The following is a 12,583-nucleotide window of genomic DNA, read 5'->3' as shown; positions in this document are numbered from 1 at the left end:
CAAGGGTCTGTCAGGAGTCCAGAAACGCATTGACCTTTTAAGCTGGCCATACACCTATAGATTATCTACGGATTTTCTATGGTTAGATGGAAAAGGTGGGAGATTCCTCCACACAGTTTAGCGAACATGGAGAAATCTGTTGCACTTTTTGCATCTAACCATAGAAAATCAGCAGATAATCTATAGTTGTATGGCCAGCTTTACACACACACACACACACACACACACACACACACACACACACACACACAAATTGCAAGCAAACCGACCACAGGTGAGGATGGTTACCTTTAAGACCCCTTTCACACTGGGGTGCTTTGCAGGCGCTACATCACTAAAAATAGTGCCTGCAAAGCGCCCTGAAAGAGCCGCTCCTGTGTCTCGCTTTCACACTGGAGCAGTGCGTATAAAAAAAAAAAAAAAAAAAAGTCCTGCTAGCAGTCATCTTTGGTGCGGTGAAGGAGCAGTGTGTATACCCGCTCCTCCACTGCTCCTGCCCATTGAAATCAATGCTTTGCGGGTGGTTTTAAACCCTTTCTCTGGTACTAGCGGGGGGGGGTAAAAGTGCCCTGCTAGTGGCCGAATAGCGCTGCGAAATTGACGGTAAAGCCCGGCTTTACCGCCATCGCGCCCACTGCCGCAGTGTGAAAGGGGCCTAATAACCATTCAAACCCCTTTGTGTCAATTTGTGTAAACTTTTGATCAGGGTCATTCGGGTAGTTTCTGTTGCCATTATGATTTAATTAAAGGGGAAATACAGTTGATTGATAATAAATGGCTTCAGTCCAACACTAACCATGAGTGAAAGAAATATTTTTGTGTTAACATTCATATTCTCTGAAAAATGGGCAATAAATCATAAATTCTGCCAGGGTATGTAAACCTATGAGCACAATTGTATATATTTATATCTTCTCTTCTATACAAGCCTGTGATTGCTTATGTTACCTACAGCTTAAATCAACGTTAAGCCTTTGGTTGAGCTCACCGCTCCAATTCTGGGGTCCCCTGCCCGTGCTCTCCGCTTTTGATTGTGCCCCCCCCATAACAAGTCGCTTGCTTTGGGGGTATACATGCTGAAGCAGGGCTGTGTGCATCCAAAGAAAAACACAGCGTGGCTTGGCCATATCCCCAATCCCTCCTCATGATTTGTTTGCCAGCAGGAGGAGCTAATGGCTCCTGCTGCAATTAGTGCAGCCTGTAAGAGAGAGGGAGAGAGGTGCAGCCTGGCACAGGACTCAGGTAAGTGTAAGGTAGGTGTAACACTGGGTTCACACTAGTGCAAATTGGATGTGGGCTTCTCCGCATCTAAATCGCATGACAGGAAAGTGTGCCTGGCTCTCAATGAAGCCGGTTCACACATCTCCGTGGCAGCCGTAGAGCAGATTGCACAGGGGTCCTGTGCGTCTTTGGCAACATTTCAGGTCTGAATTCAGGCAAAAATTTAGGCCCGATTCGTCCCTGAAATGGAGAAGAGGGACGCACCGGACCCTGCTCTGAGCGCGAGCACAGTCTGTAGGAAGTGGGTGGGGGAAACAGGCATTGGAAGGAATTTCACCTTAATGCAGAGAAGATTTTCGGTCAAGTAATCTTTTCCTGCTGTGTGAACCCAGGCTGAAGTCACTATGGCAACCTTGGGTTCACAGAGGAGCGATGGGGGAAACCCATGAGTTTTGGACAGAAATCATTGCACATTCCTGCTCAAATCACGTGTGGTTCTTTGCAGTGTGAATTGAGCCCATTCATTTTGTATGGGGCAAATTGCATTGCAAAAGGTATTGGTTTCGGAGTACAAGTACTCAGTATCGGCATCGGAGTAACCCTAATGCCGCGTACACACGAGCGGATTGTATGGCGTACTTAGTCCGTCGAAACACATTTCAGCGGACAATCTGCTCGTGTGTGGGCTTCAGCGGACTTTTTCAGCGTGCAGTCCGGCGTACTAATAATTTCGTTTTTTTCTAAATTCTGTCCGTCGTACTTTGGTTTCAGCGGACAATACGCTCGTCAGTATGCTAGTTCGACGGACTAAGAATGGCGCATGCCCAGAAAGGATTTACACGGCGGAAGGGTGCTTTGCTGTGTCTTGGACTTCCTATTTCTAGTCCCGTCGTCGCGCAAGCTTTCGACGGACTGTTTGTGTATCCGTGTGTGGTCAAGTCCGTTCAGTGGAAACTACGACGGATTGTCCGTCGGATTGTATGACGGACTAAGTACACCATACAATCCGCTCGTGTGTACGCGGCATAAGAAACCACTTAAAGTGTTACTAAACCCACAACAGTAAAATCAATGCGTATATGCAGTAAAGTATGCTTGTTATACTCGCTATGGAACCTAAGGGGTTAATCCTCTGCATTGTGTAAAAAAGCTATTTGATCCTGTCTTCTCTGTTCCTCCCCCTCTTCCACAGTCCCCAAACCATCTCCTGATAAAACAGAGCTTTGTGAGCAAGCTGCACAGTATCTAGTGTATTGCTAGAGAGGAGTTGTTTTTTCTTGGGAGGGTGCATGTGATCAGCACAGGGCCAATCAGCACTGTCCAGACAGAGGGTCAGGGGTCCTGCAGCCTCATAGGACAATCAGGGGAGAATGAAAACTCCCTACAAGCTTTAACCAGACACTTAATAGAAGTCACAAGATTGCTATATACTGCTGATGAGAGAATGTATTTAGCAGTTTATATTTACTAAAACGAATGCATTTCCATGTTCTGTGTACTGTGGGAGACGAGATATGGTCAATGCAGGGCCTGGGTTTAGGAACAGTTTAACCGGTTCCCGACCAGCGCATGCCGATGTACATCGGCAGAATGGCACGGCAGGCAAATGGGCGTACCTGTACGTCCCTTTAAATTTGCCGCCCTGCCATCGCGCCGCCGGCGGCACGCTCGTGTGCTGGTCGGGACCCCCGTGAGTCCGGTCGCGGGTCCTGTGGACTCGATCGCCGCAGGCATACCCGCAATCGTCTCATGGGGCGGCTGAACGAGGAAATGCTGTTGTAAACAGCATCTCCCCGTTCTGCCTAGCAACTAGTGATGCTGATCTCTGCTCCATGTGATTGGAGCAGAGATCAGTGTTCACTAAATTAAAGCCCAGCCCCCAACAGTTAGCAACACACCCCTAGGAGGAACACTTAACCCCTACACTGCCACCCACTGGTTAACCCCTTCACTGCCAGTGTCATTTACACAGGAATCACTGCATTTATATAGCAGTGATTGCTGTATAAATGACAATGGTCCCAAAAATGTGTCAAAAATGTCCGATGTGTCCACCATAATGTCGCAGTCACAATAAAAATCGCTGATCACCACCATTACTAGTAAAAAAAAAAATTATCAATAAAAATGCCATAAAACTATCCCCATATTTTGTAAAAGCTATAACTTTTACTCAAACCAATCAATCGCTTATTGCAATTTTTTTTACCAAAAATATGTAGAAGAATACGTATCAGCCTAAACTGAGGGAAAAAAAAAATTTTTTTTTTATATATTTTTGGGGGATATTTATTATAACAAAAAATAAAAAATAATGCTTTTTTTTCAAAATTGTTTAAAAAATAAAAATGCAGGGGTGTTCAAATACCACCAAAAGAAAGCTCTATTTGTGGGAAAAACAGGACGTCAATTTTGTTTGGGAGCCACGTCGCATGACCGCGGAATTGTCAGTTAAAGCGATGCAGTGCCGAAACGCAAAAAGTGGTCTGGTCTTTGACCAGCAAAATGGTCCAGGGCTGAAGTGGTTAAAGATGTTCAATAAAGAAAGCAACTACAGCAATTCCTGGAACAGGAAAAAGACAATTCTAACAGATCTTGCCATAAAAACAAGCAAAATAAGTACCCCTCCCCCCACCACACTTTCTGTGCTGCTAGCAAATCGCACACAATGCCAGCTCACAATAAATCAGTCCCTTGCCATGTGACAGCTCGAATTAAGCGGCAGCAGTTCCACTGACATCCTGCTGGCTGGAGAGATGTGCGCAGGGCAGCTTTAGACACACAGGCGTGACAATAAACATGACTCGAGATCGCACAATGTCATCTTATTTCCTAAACGACTCTTGCTGCCAAGTATGCCAAACAGGGTTTCTAGAAGGATTTTGTCCGCGCCATGCCAGTCTCCTTTCAGTGTCGACTTTAGCTCAGTGAGTACTGTAGGAGATTATCCCTTTTTAAGTCAATTTAATTACTTTAGTCTTATAAGAGGCTTGTCACTGCAGCTTAAAGATTATAAAGCTGGATAGTCTCTATAATGCATAAGAAGGCAGCCAAAAGTGTGCTTCAGAAATGAAAAACTCTGCAGGTATGGGGCATGGGCACCGAGAGGTTTTTGCACATACAAGCCTATATCAGCCTTCTTTTATGGTGAACTGCTGGGCCATTCTGGCCTTTCCATCCACCTCATTTCTCCTGGCCTCTACCATATACCGGATAGCCTGCTAGTAATGTAACAATTGTTTTTGCAGATCTTTCCCTTCTCTAGTCAGAAGAATCTGATGTTTGCCCATGCATGGCAAAGCAACGGGTTCACACTTCGCCCCCCCCAACCAGTAGTACTCACCATCCCTTCACTTCACCGCCTCTCTCTTGATCTTCCAAGAGCAGAAGGAACCATCCCAACGTTAGCCATTTTCTTTTAGGCCCCGTTCACATACAGCAATTTGGGATTACGGGTGGACTCACCACCGGTACCGAATCGCACTGCAATGCTGGCAAAACGCAGCACGTGTGTTCAGGTGCCAATTATTTTTACTGGCATCTAAACGCAGTGGCATTTTGTTGTGAGATAACTCGTGCTGCTATCACGGCGAACCCCACCTCACCTCACGAAGCTTGTTGCCCAAAAGAAGCTCCTGCTCCTTTTTGGGTGATAAGCTTCTCGCGATAGTTTGCCACGATTGCAGTGCAATTTATCATACTGCGTTTATTGAACATTAATGGCACCCCCAACATTCGTGCTGCATTTTGCCAGCATAGCAGTGCGATTTATAATCCTGGGCAGAATCGCAACGAATCTGCCTGCGAACCCAAATTACTAGATGTGGGCCGGGCCTCAGATTTCCCTTGTTCAGACAACAGGCTAAATGAGAGAAAATCAATAGATTGTTCCATCCAAGCCAAACGGGGTGGAAGACGGAATCTCCCTTGCCAGATATTGTATTCAAAAATGGAAAGTGAAGCACCACACTACTTCCTAAGAGCTCCAGATACAACTTTATTCCAATAAAAGTCAGGGGAATAATCCAAAGAGTAGCCAACACTTATCAGGGGCCCAAAATGCACGCTGCCACACTTCTCAAATGTTTGTAAAAAAATAATAATAATAATAATTGGAAAACCATTTATCAATTTCCTTCCACTTCACAATGATTTGCCACTTTGTGTTGGTCTATCACATAAAATCCATTTACGTTTTTGGTTGTAACATGACAAAATGTGAAAAATTCCCAAGGGTATGAATTTTTTCAAGGCACTGTATTTCTTTGCGTGTGATTACAAGCACGCCTCTAACAGACTGTTATGTGGATCACAGACCCATCACTGCCAGAGACGGGCACACCACGCATTAATGCACATTTTAGTGAGAGCCCACGCTATGCGGCATTTCGTTCTGCTTAAAAATGTAGGATTTAGGTTCAGATTAAGGAATATGTTTACCTTTGTTAACGCCTGGATTTATGGTGTAACATGTTACCAAATAGCGCCTGCCCGCACCCTCCGACCCCCTGCTGTGACAGGAGGCAGGGGATCTTCTCTCCACACCCGCTATCACAATTTAAAAAGTGGACTTCCGCCCAGACGGCCGCATCATTCATTCACACAGTTCTATGAATAAATGAACGGATGACAACTACCATCTTCCATTGCAGCTGACAGCTTGTAGTTCTCAATGAACTGCAGGAGTGCTGGTGTGCGCTCTCATTTCATTGAAGTTCATCGACCTTCCAGCTCTTCAGGAACTGTCTGCCCATATGGGAGGTACAGCCAGACAGCTAAACTGAGAGTCTGCAGGAGCCTGACATTGCACCCACGATGAGCAGATCATAGGTACAATGCTCTGCAAACTTCAGAAAAAAAAAAAAAAAATAATAGATGCTCTTTTTTTTTAACTTGCAAAAATATGTGCATTTATTTATTTAGGGTAAACTTATCCTTTGACACAAACTCTTTCGTTGTCAGGTCCGTACGTAGCTGCAGCCACCAGGATTGTGTGTAAAACAGATAGTCAGACCCCGCCTGTCAAGTGGAAGCATTCAGACAGCTGTGCTCCCACCCAATTGCTTCAACACTCCCCCCCCCCCGACACATACACCCCCACCGCGTGTTTTGACATGGTGGGTGCCGGTGGGTGGAGGGAAGGGAAGGGAGAAGTGGGGACACACGTCTGCTCTCTTCTTCTTGCTGTGACACAGAAAGCGACATGTATGACATCACTTCCGGATCACCCTGTCACTTTCCCTGGCTAGCATACCCAGGAAGGGATGTAGTGCAATGCGATGTGCATTGAAAAACATTCAGAGGATCCGAGGAGACTCATTAAAAAGAACTTGTCATCTAAAAATCATCACATGGGGATTGCCCTTATGTGATAAGAATAAATAAATAAGTAAAAAAAATAAATAAAAAACATTTAATGTGCAAAAAAAAAAGTTGCACCCAAGCATATAAACCACCTCCCCACATATACGCTTGTATGAACGTAAAAGGCATGTGTCGGCTCAGGCTCTCAGCGGCTTGCTGAGACAGATCCAGACTCCATTGTCAGGATGATGTGGTGCCTGGACCGATTCCTGTGACATCAGCAGAGAGCAGACTTCAGCCACTGAAAACGGGTCACCGGGCTCCAAAATGAACCGCACTCCCATGATCCATAGAAGAAGCCCAGCCAAACGAGCTTAGGCTGTACTTCTCCTTTAAGGCATCTTGCACACAGCTACCTAAAAACCGAATATGTCCAGGCATACAGGATTTTTTTTACTGATGTAAATGCAGACCATTGTTTTTAATGTGCCTGTACACACAAGTGCACATAGATCAGTAAAAAAAAAAAAAAAATCTCCTTGTAAAACAACCCATTCAGTTTAAAATAGAAATGAAAAGCAAAATGTTTGTGTATAGATATAAAACTTAATATAAATTAGCTTTTTTTTATTGATAAACAATCACATAATCTCTGTTCTCAGCTGCATAAGAGTCAGGGGTTGAGAAACAGCCACACACTGAGCTTCTCAGTGAATGGCTGTGTCAGCACAAACCTGATCATTGGAGGAGAGGCCGACTGTTCTAACACAGCAAGAAAACTGACCACACTAGAACTGATGTGCTCTCATGCCTAGTGTGGTCAGTTTCGAATAGGAAAGCAGGGGAACTGGCAGAATCACCAGGTATTCAACAGGTATCAAGAGCAAGCAATAAAAACAGATCAGGATACTTTTTCATACAATTGCATAGTACAACAGGCACATATCAGGAATAAGAAATGTTGGGGTAACCTATTCTTTAAGCTGGCCATACACTGTACAATCTGGTTGCACAGCACAATCTTCTTTATAGTTACCAAAACTATGTAGTATGAGGATACAATAAAGTGACTGTAAATCTCAGACATGAAATATGAACAAAGCATGTCATTCCAGAGTATGAACTTGTCTCAATTCAGAGCCCTGTCATTTCTGAATGTTGCTTCATTCCTGACACCAAGAAAAAAAATTGTGACCTCCAGCTGATTGTCAGCCTCAGCTCTCTTGCTATGTGAAGAGAGATGTATCTCTTTGCTCCAATCAGCTCTGAGGCTCATAATCAGCTGGAGCTCCCTCCCCCATCACCTTTTTTTCTCTTGGTGTCAGGAAAACTTGTCAGAAGTGATTCATGCTGATAGCAGAGGAATGAAGCATTAGACATAAATGACATTTAGAGCTCTTCATTGACACAAGTGCTCACTATAGAGGGATATGCTTTGTTCATATTTCATGTCAGAGGTCTACAACCACTTTATTGTTATGAAAAATGACCTTTCCTTTTCAAACTGCAGCCACTGTAATTTTCTATAAAATTCAATGCCACCTGGAGGACTTCTGTACACAGTTGGTGCAGAGAGTGTCTCCAAAACTGTTATAAGGAATGCAGACCCTGCGCCTTTTTTCACTAAAACACTAAAAGAGCATGAGCTGATTATAATGAATTAGTTCCTCCTATTCAAAATCAGTATGCAAAGGACATAATGGAACAAACAGCTATTTCTTCAGAGCACAAAAAGGTAGGAATCTGCCACACATCCCTGCAATGTACATTGGTCACATAGAGCTACTGTATTTTTTTTCCTCAGGAAAAAGTGGAGTTACTCTTTAAGTGCAAGTTCACATCACAAAAACGCACCCCAGATCGGTTTCTGCCTGTGCATTGTTTACGCGTTCTTGATGCATTTCCAGATGCCTTTTTCTTTTTTCCATGTCTGGGGCATTTTTGATGGATTCCTATGTGTATTGATGTGGTTTACCGCTTCCCAGTACAGTCCAGTGCCGGAAAAATGCAGCATGTTCTACTTTTTTTTATGAAACTGGAACTGGTGTGGTGTGAACTATGCCATTGGAAACCATATAACTTACTTTTCATGCATTTTTGATGCACCATAACGCCAAAACACAAAATAGATGGGAATAGAGCCAACTATAAGACCTAGCAGTCATTCAGGTATAACTAAAGGCATTTGCTTTAGATAGAATGAAGAGGGACGAAAACACCTGTGAGTTTGTATTGTAGCCTGCGACTCTGGAAATTCATCCTGTCTGTCATGCTAATCATTATCACCTAAAGTGAAAAAAAATCCAAATTGGTTGTCACCAAAACAGGAATAGAGGGGGCATCTTCAGATGGGGACACTGGTTCAGGTGACACCCCCTAGATTGCCCCACTTTGGAGAGATTGATTCTTGATTCGCACTACTGCAATGAGATTTTGACACAATTTTCAGTACAATTACGCCATGTAACTGATGCAACTTGGCTGCATTTTTGCAAACTCTAAGGGACCAAGTTGCAATGTAAATTGTACCAAAAAGTGGCACAGGAACCCTTTCCTAAATGTCATTGACTTTAATGGGCACCATTGAATATAACATGATTTCCCTTTTTGTGCGATTCTGTGATTCTATGTGGCTCAAGTCGCATTAGCATGAACCAGCACTTCCTCGCACTTCCAGCTTTGGGTATGGGACAGGAAGTGAAGGGAAATCTCCCCAACAGTACAGGGGTGATAACCTTCCCTTAGGCTGGTTTCATACGGGCGGACTCCATAATGCACAGTCTCCTGTTCAGCATAGGATCTCTTCGGTGATCACCGCAGGTGAATGACAAGTCCATAATAGCAGAGTGGACACAGACACAGCCTGCTGTTCTCTATGGGGCGGATAGAAACAGATGGCCTGTCCGTTTCCATCTGTCATTCGATCCGCCGGGTGGATGGGGAATGGATCCTCCATCCGCATGGTTTAGCGGACAGAATTGGATGTCGGTGGGTGACATCTGCCATTCTATAGAGAACAATGGATGGTCCAATTAGGGTCACCTGAAAAACTGACAGTGAGACCTGATTGGAGCGCCTGTGTGACACCAGCATAAATCGATCCAAAACTGGAAGAAAAAAAAGTTTTGCCTGTAGTTGTACTTTCATTATTCATAGGCCAGTCTATAGATTGATGATAAAATGGAATATATCTGGATCTCAGGATTACACTAGTAATTCTATCCAATCAGTACAGTGCAGTCCTGGATGTGGGATCAGAGGAGATGTGTGAGAAGAAGGTCACAGAATGATGATCTATGGAAGGCACAGAGACATCATACAGGGACAACATGACACATTCCATACATGACCATAGAAGAGAGACACATAAAGGCCAGACAAGCCCAGGAGATGTCACACATCACCGATTCTATGACGGCCGAATGACACCCACTAGTGTCCCACACTGATACTATGAGCACACACCCCACCCGGGGCGGATCCATATATTACACACAGCACACTACCTGCTCTGTGTCCGGCTCCTCAGTACATCACTGCAGAGGCACGGAGACGAGCCACACGCTTCATCACCCTGTCCACCTCAGCACAGCCCGCTCCACGGTCAATTCCTCTGCAACAGCCTAGCCTCGCTGTGGGTAGCGGTAGCCAAGCCTCGATCTGGAAAGCAGGAGCCAAGCCTCGATTTGGAAAGCAGCAGCCAAGCCTCGATTTGGAAAGCAGCAGCCAAGCCTCGATTTGGAAAGCAGCAGCCAAGCCTCGATCTGGAGACCAAGAGCCAAGTCTCGATTTGGGTAGCAGCACCCAAACCGATTCTAGGACAATGTTTCACAACATTTTCTCAGTCAAGGCACCCCATTCTAAAATGTAAAAAAATGAAACGAATGTTTTTACATAATGCAGCAGCATCTACACTAGGACACCCAATGTTAGAGGTGGTGTATTCTTCCATCGCAAATACATCTTTGCACAGCCGCAGCGGCAAAGCTCCCAACTGTCCCTGCTTTTAAGGGACTGTCCCTGATTTGGAGCAATGTCCCTCTTTCCTCCTCATGTGTCCCTCATTTTGGTCTGATCTCTATAGTTGTATATATAAAATGCACTTTTTATCTTTCAAAAAGTGTTTCCCAGTGCTAAACTTTTCATCTAATTTCTAAATTGCTGCATTTGTAAATTTCAAAAGCCGATATAAAGAAACAACAAAACAAAAAAAGCAGATATAAAGGAATAATAGTGGTAAAAAAAAATAAAAAAAACTTGTGGGTTTAAATAATCTTTATTTTGTATAATTCTCTTTTAAGGGGGCATGGCAGTGGGTGTGTCTTATGCCTGCATACATTTAATAGGTGTCCCTTGTTGCAATCCTAAAACGTTGGGAGGTATGCAGCGGTACAGACTAGTATTGTAATGTTTCTCTTGTCCCCTCGTTTTTTTCTCCATCACTCTGCTAAAGTGATACCATTGTTGACAGAGAGGGGCAAGGGAGGGCAAACAAGAATGCAAGAACTGCAGGTGCCCTACATGCTTCTTAACAACCAAGTACATCATTGGCTGTTAGGATGGCAGTGGCTAGAATGGTTCACAATGAAAATCTGTGGCTTTGTGTAGCTAAAAGCTTCATCCACCTGCTGGCATACCTCCCAACTGTAGAACTTGAGAACAAGGGGCACCTCAAGGGAACAGTGACTTATGGAGCATGTAGCAAGTGACTGCAAAAAGTGGGTGTGGCCAAACAGTGAGAGGGACTAAAGAGGCCAAACAAAACCTGGACTTCCTTGTACCTATAAAATATGCTTTGGTTGCTGTATCACAAGCAAGAGTCTCTGACACAAACCTTAGCACAATCATTCAAAAAACAAAAGTTTCACTGTCACTGTGCTCCCTCTCACTGTGCCCACTGTCACTATGTCCCCACCACAATTTCCCCATAAGTGTGCTTCCTGTTACTGTGTCCCTTCCTCACTGTGACCCCTCCTCATCCTCACTGTGTCCCCTCCTCACTGTGTTCCCTCCTCATCATCACTGTGGCTCAACCTCACTGTACCCCCTCCTCACCATCACTGTGCTCCCTCTCACTGTGCCCACTGTCACTATGTCCCCACCACAATTTCCCCATAAGTGTGCTTCCTGTTACTGTGTCCCTTCCTCACTGTGACCCCTCCTCATCCTCACTGTGTCCCCTCCTCACTGTGTTCCCTCCTCATCATCACTGTGGCTCAACCTCACTGTACCCCCTCCTCACCATCACTGTGCCACCTTCTCACTGTGCCCCCTCCTCATCCTCACTGTGTCCCCTACTCACTCTTCCCCCTTCTCATCATTAAGGACTGCTTCTTGTCTCAGGATTGATTGAGAAATTCATATGCCTGGCTGTGCAGGGTGGGAGATAACCAACATTCATCAGTGGCTCCTGTGGGGGTAGCACTACACCTGTATTTGGGAAATGACTTGTCACTGGGTGGAAAGAGCCTGAAAAAAAACTTTTCATCCATACGCTTATCAGAGGCCATGGAGGAAAGTGAACACTATGACTTTAGTGCGGGCACCAACAAATTCATGTAATTGTCACTGATATCAATCAGGTGCAAGCACTGACACTTTTGGTGTTGCGTGCAGATAAAATTCTAATCTAAAGGGTGTCTGACACTCTTTATGAATTTCTCTGTATAATTCCCTGGCTAGAATGCTCGGGGCACCTACACCACCTGCACTGCTCATTCGCCTTCGGAACCCTATTATTTATATGTAGCACTAACCCCCGAAGGAGCTGCTGGTTTTATTGGGCTTACTGTTACCTTCTTGACCTTGTCTCTGTCTAAGGTTTCCCAAGGTAGATGGCCCAAAGAAATGCAGAAACTGACACTGGATCTCCTTTTGGGTTGTTTATTTAGAAGATAAAACAGTCTCTTAAAGTGGTTGTAAACCCTTACAAACCACTTTGACCTACAGGTAAGCCTAGATTAAGGCTTACCTGTAGGTCCAAACAATTGCTATTTGCCCGAAAACCGTAGACAGCGGCGCGCATGAGCACTGAGCGCGGCATTCTCAGCAACGGAGC

The 12,583-nt window shown here is 44.7% G+C and overlaps 1 protein-coding gene across 2 annotated transcripts in view; it reads right to left on the bottom strand.

The window, feature by feature from the left end:
- The window catches only part of TRAK2 (trafficking kinesin protein 2), a 102,054-nt gene extending 91,872 nt beyond the window's left edge, over window positions 1–10,182 (bottom strand). For both annotated transcript variants that reach the window (XM_077448617.1, XM_077448618.1), the window contains exon 1: window positions 10,032–10,182. The gene's annotated coding sequence lies outside the window, so the exon portion shown is untranslated. The remainder of the gene's footprint in view (window positions 1–10,031) is intronic.
- Window positions 10,183–12,583: the final 2,401 nt, after the last annotated feature.

This window comes from Lithobates pipiens, unplaced genomic scaffold, assembly GCF_037356315.1.
Source record: "Lithobates pipiens isolate NorthernLeopardFrog02 unplaced genomic scaffold, aLitPip1_a1.2 Scaffold_22, whole genome shotgun sequence".
In the NCBI taxonomy this organism is placed as follows: Eukaryota; Metazoa; Chordata; class Amphibia; order Anura; family Ranidae; genus Lithobates; species Lithobates pipiens.
The sequence above is the reverse complement of the archived record's forward strand: the minus strand, read 5'-3'. Positions and strand labels throughout refer to the sequence as shown.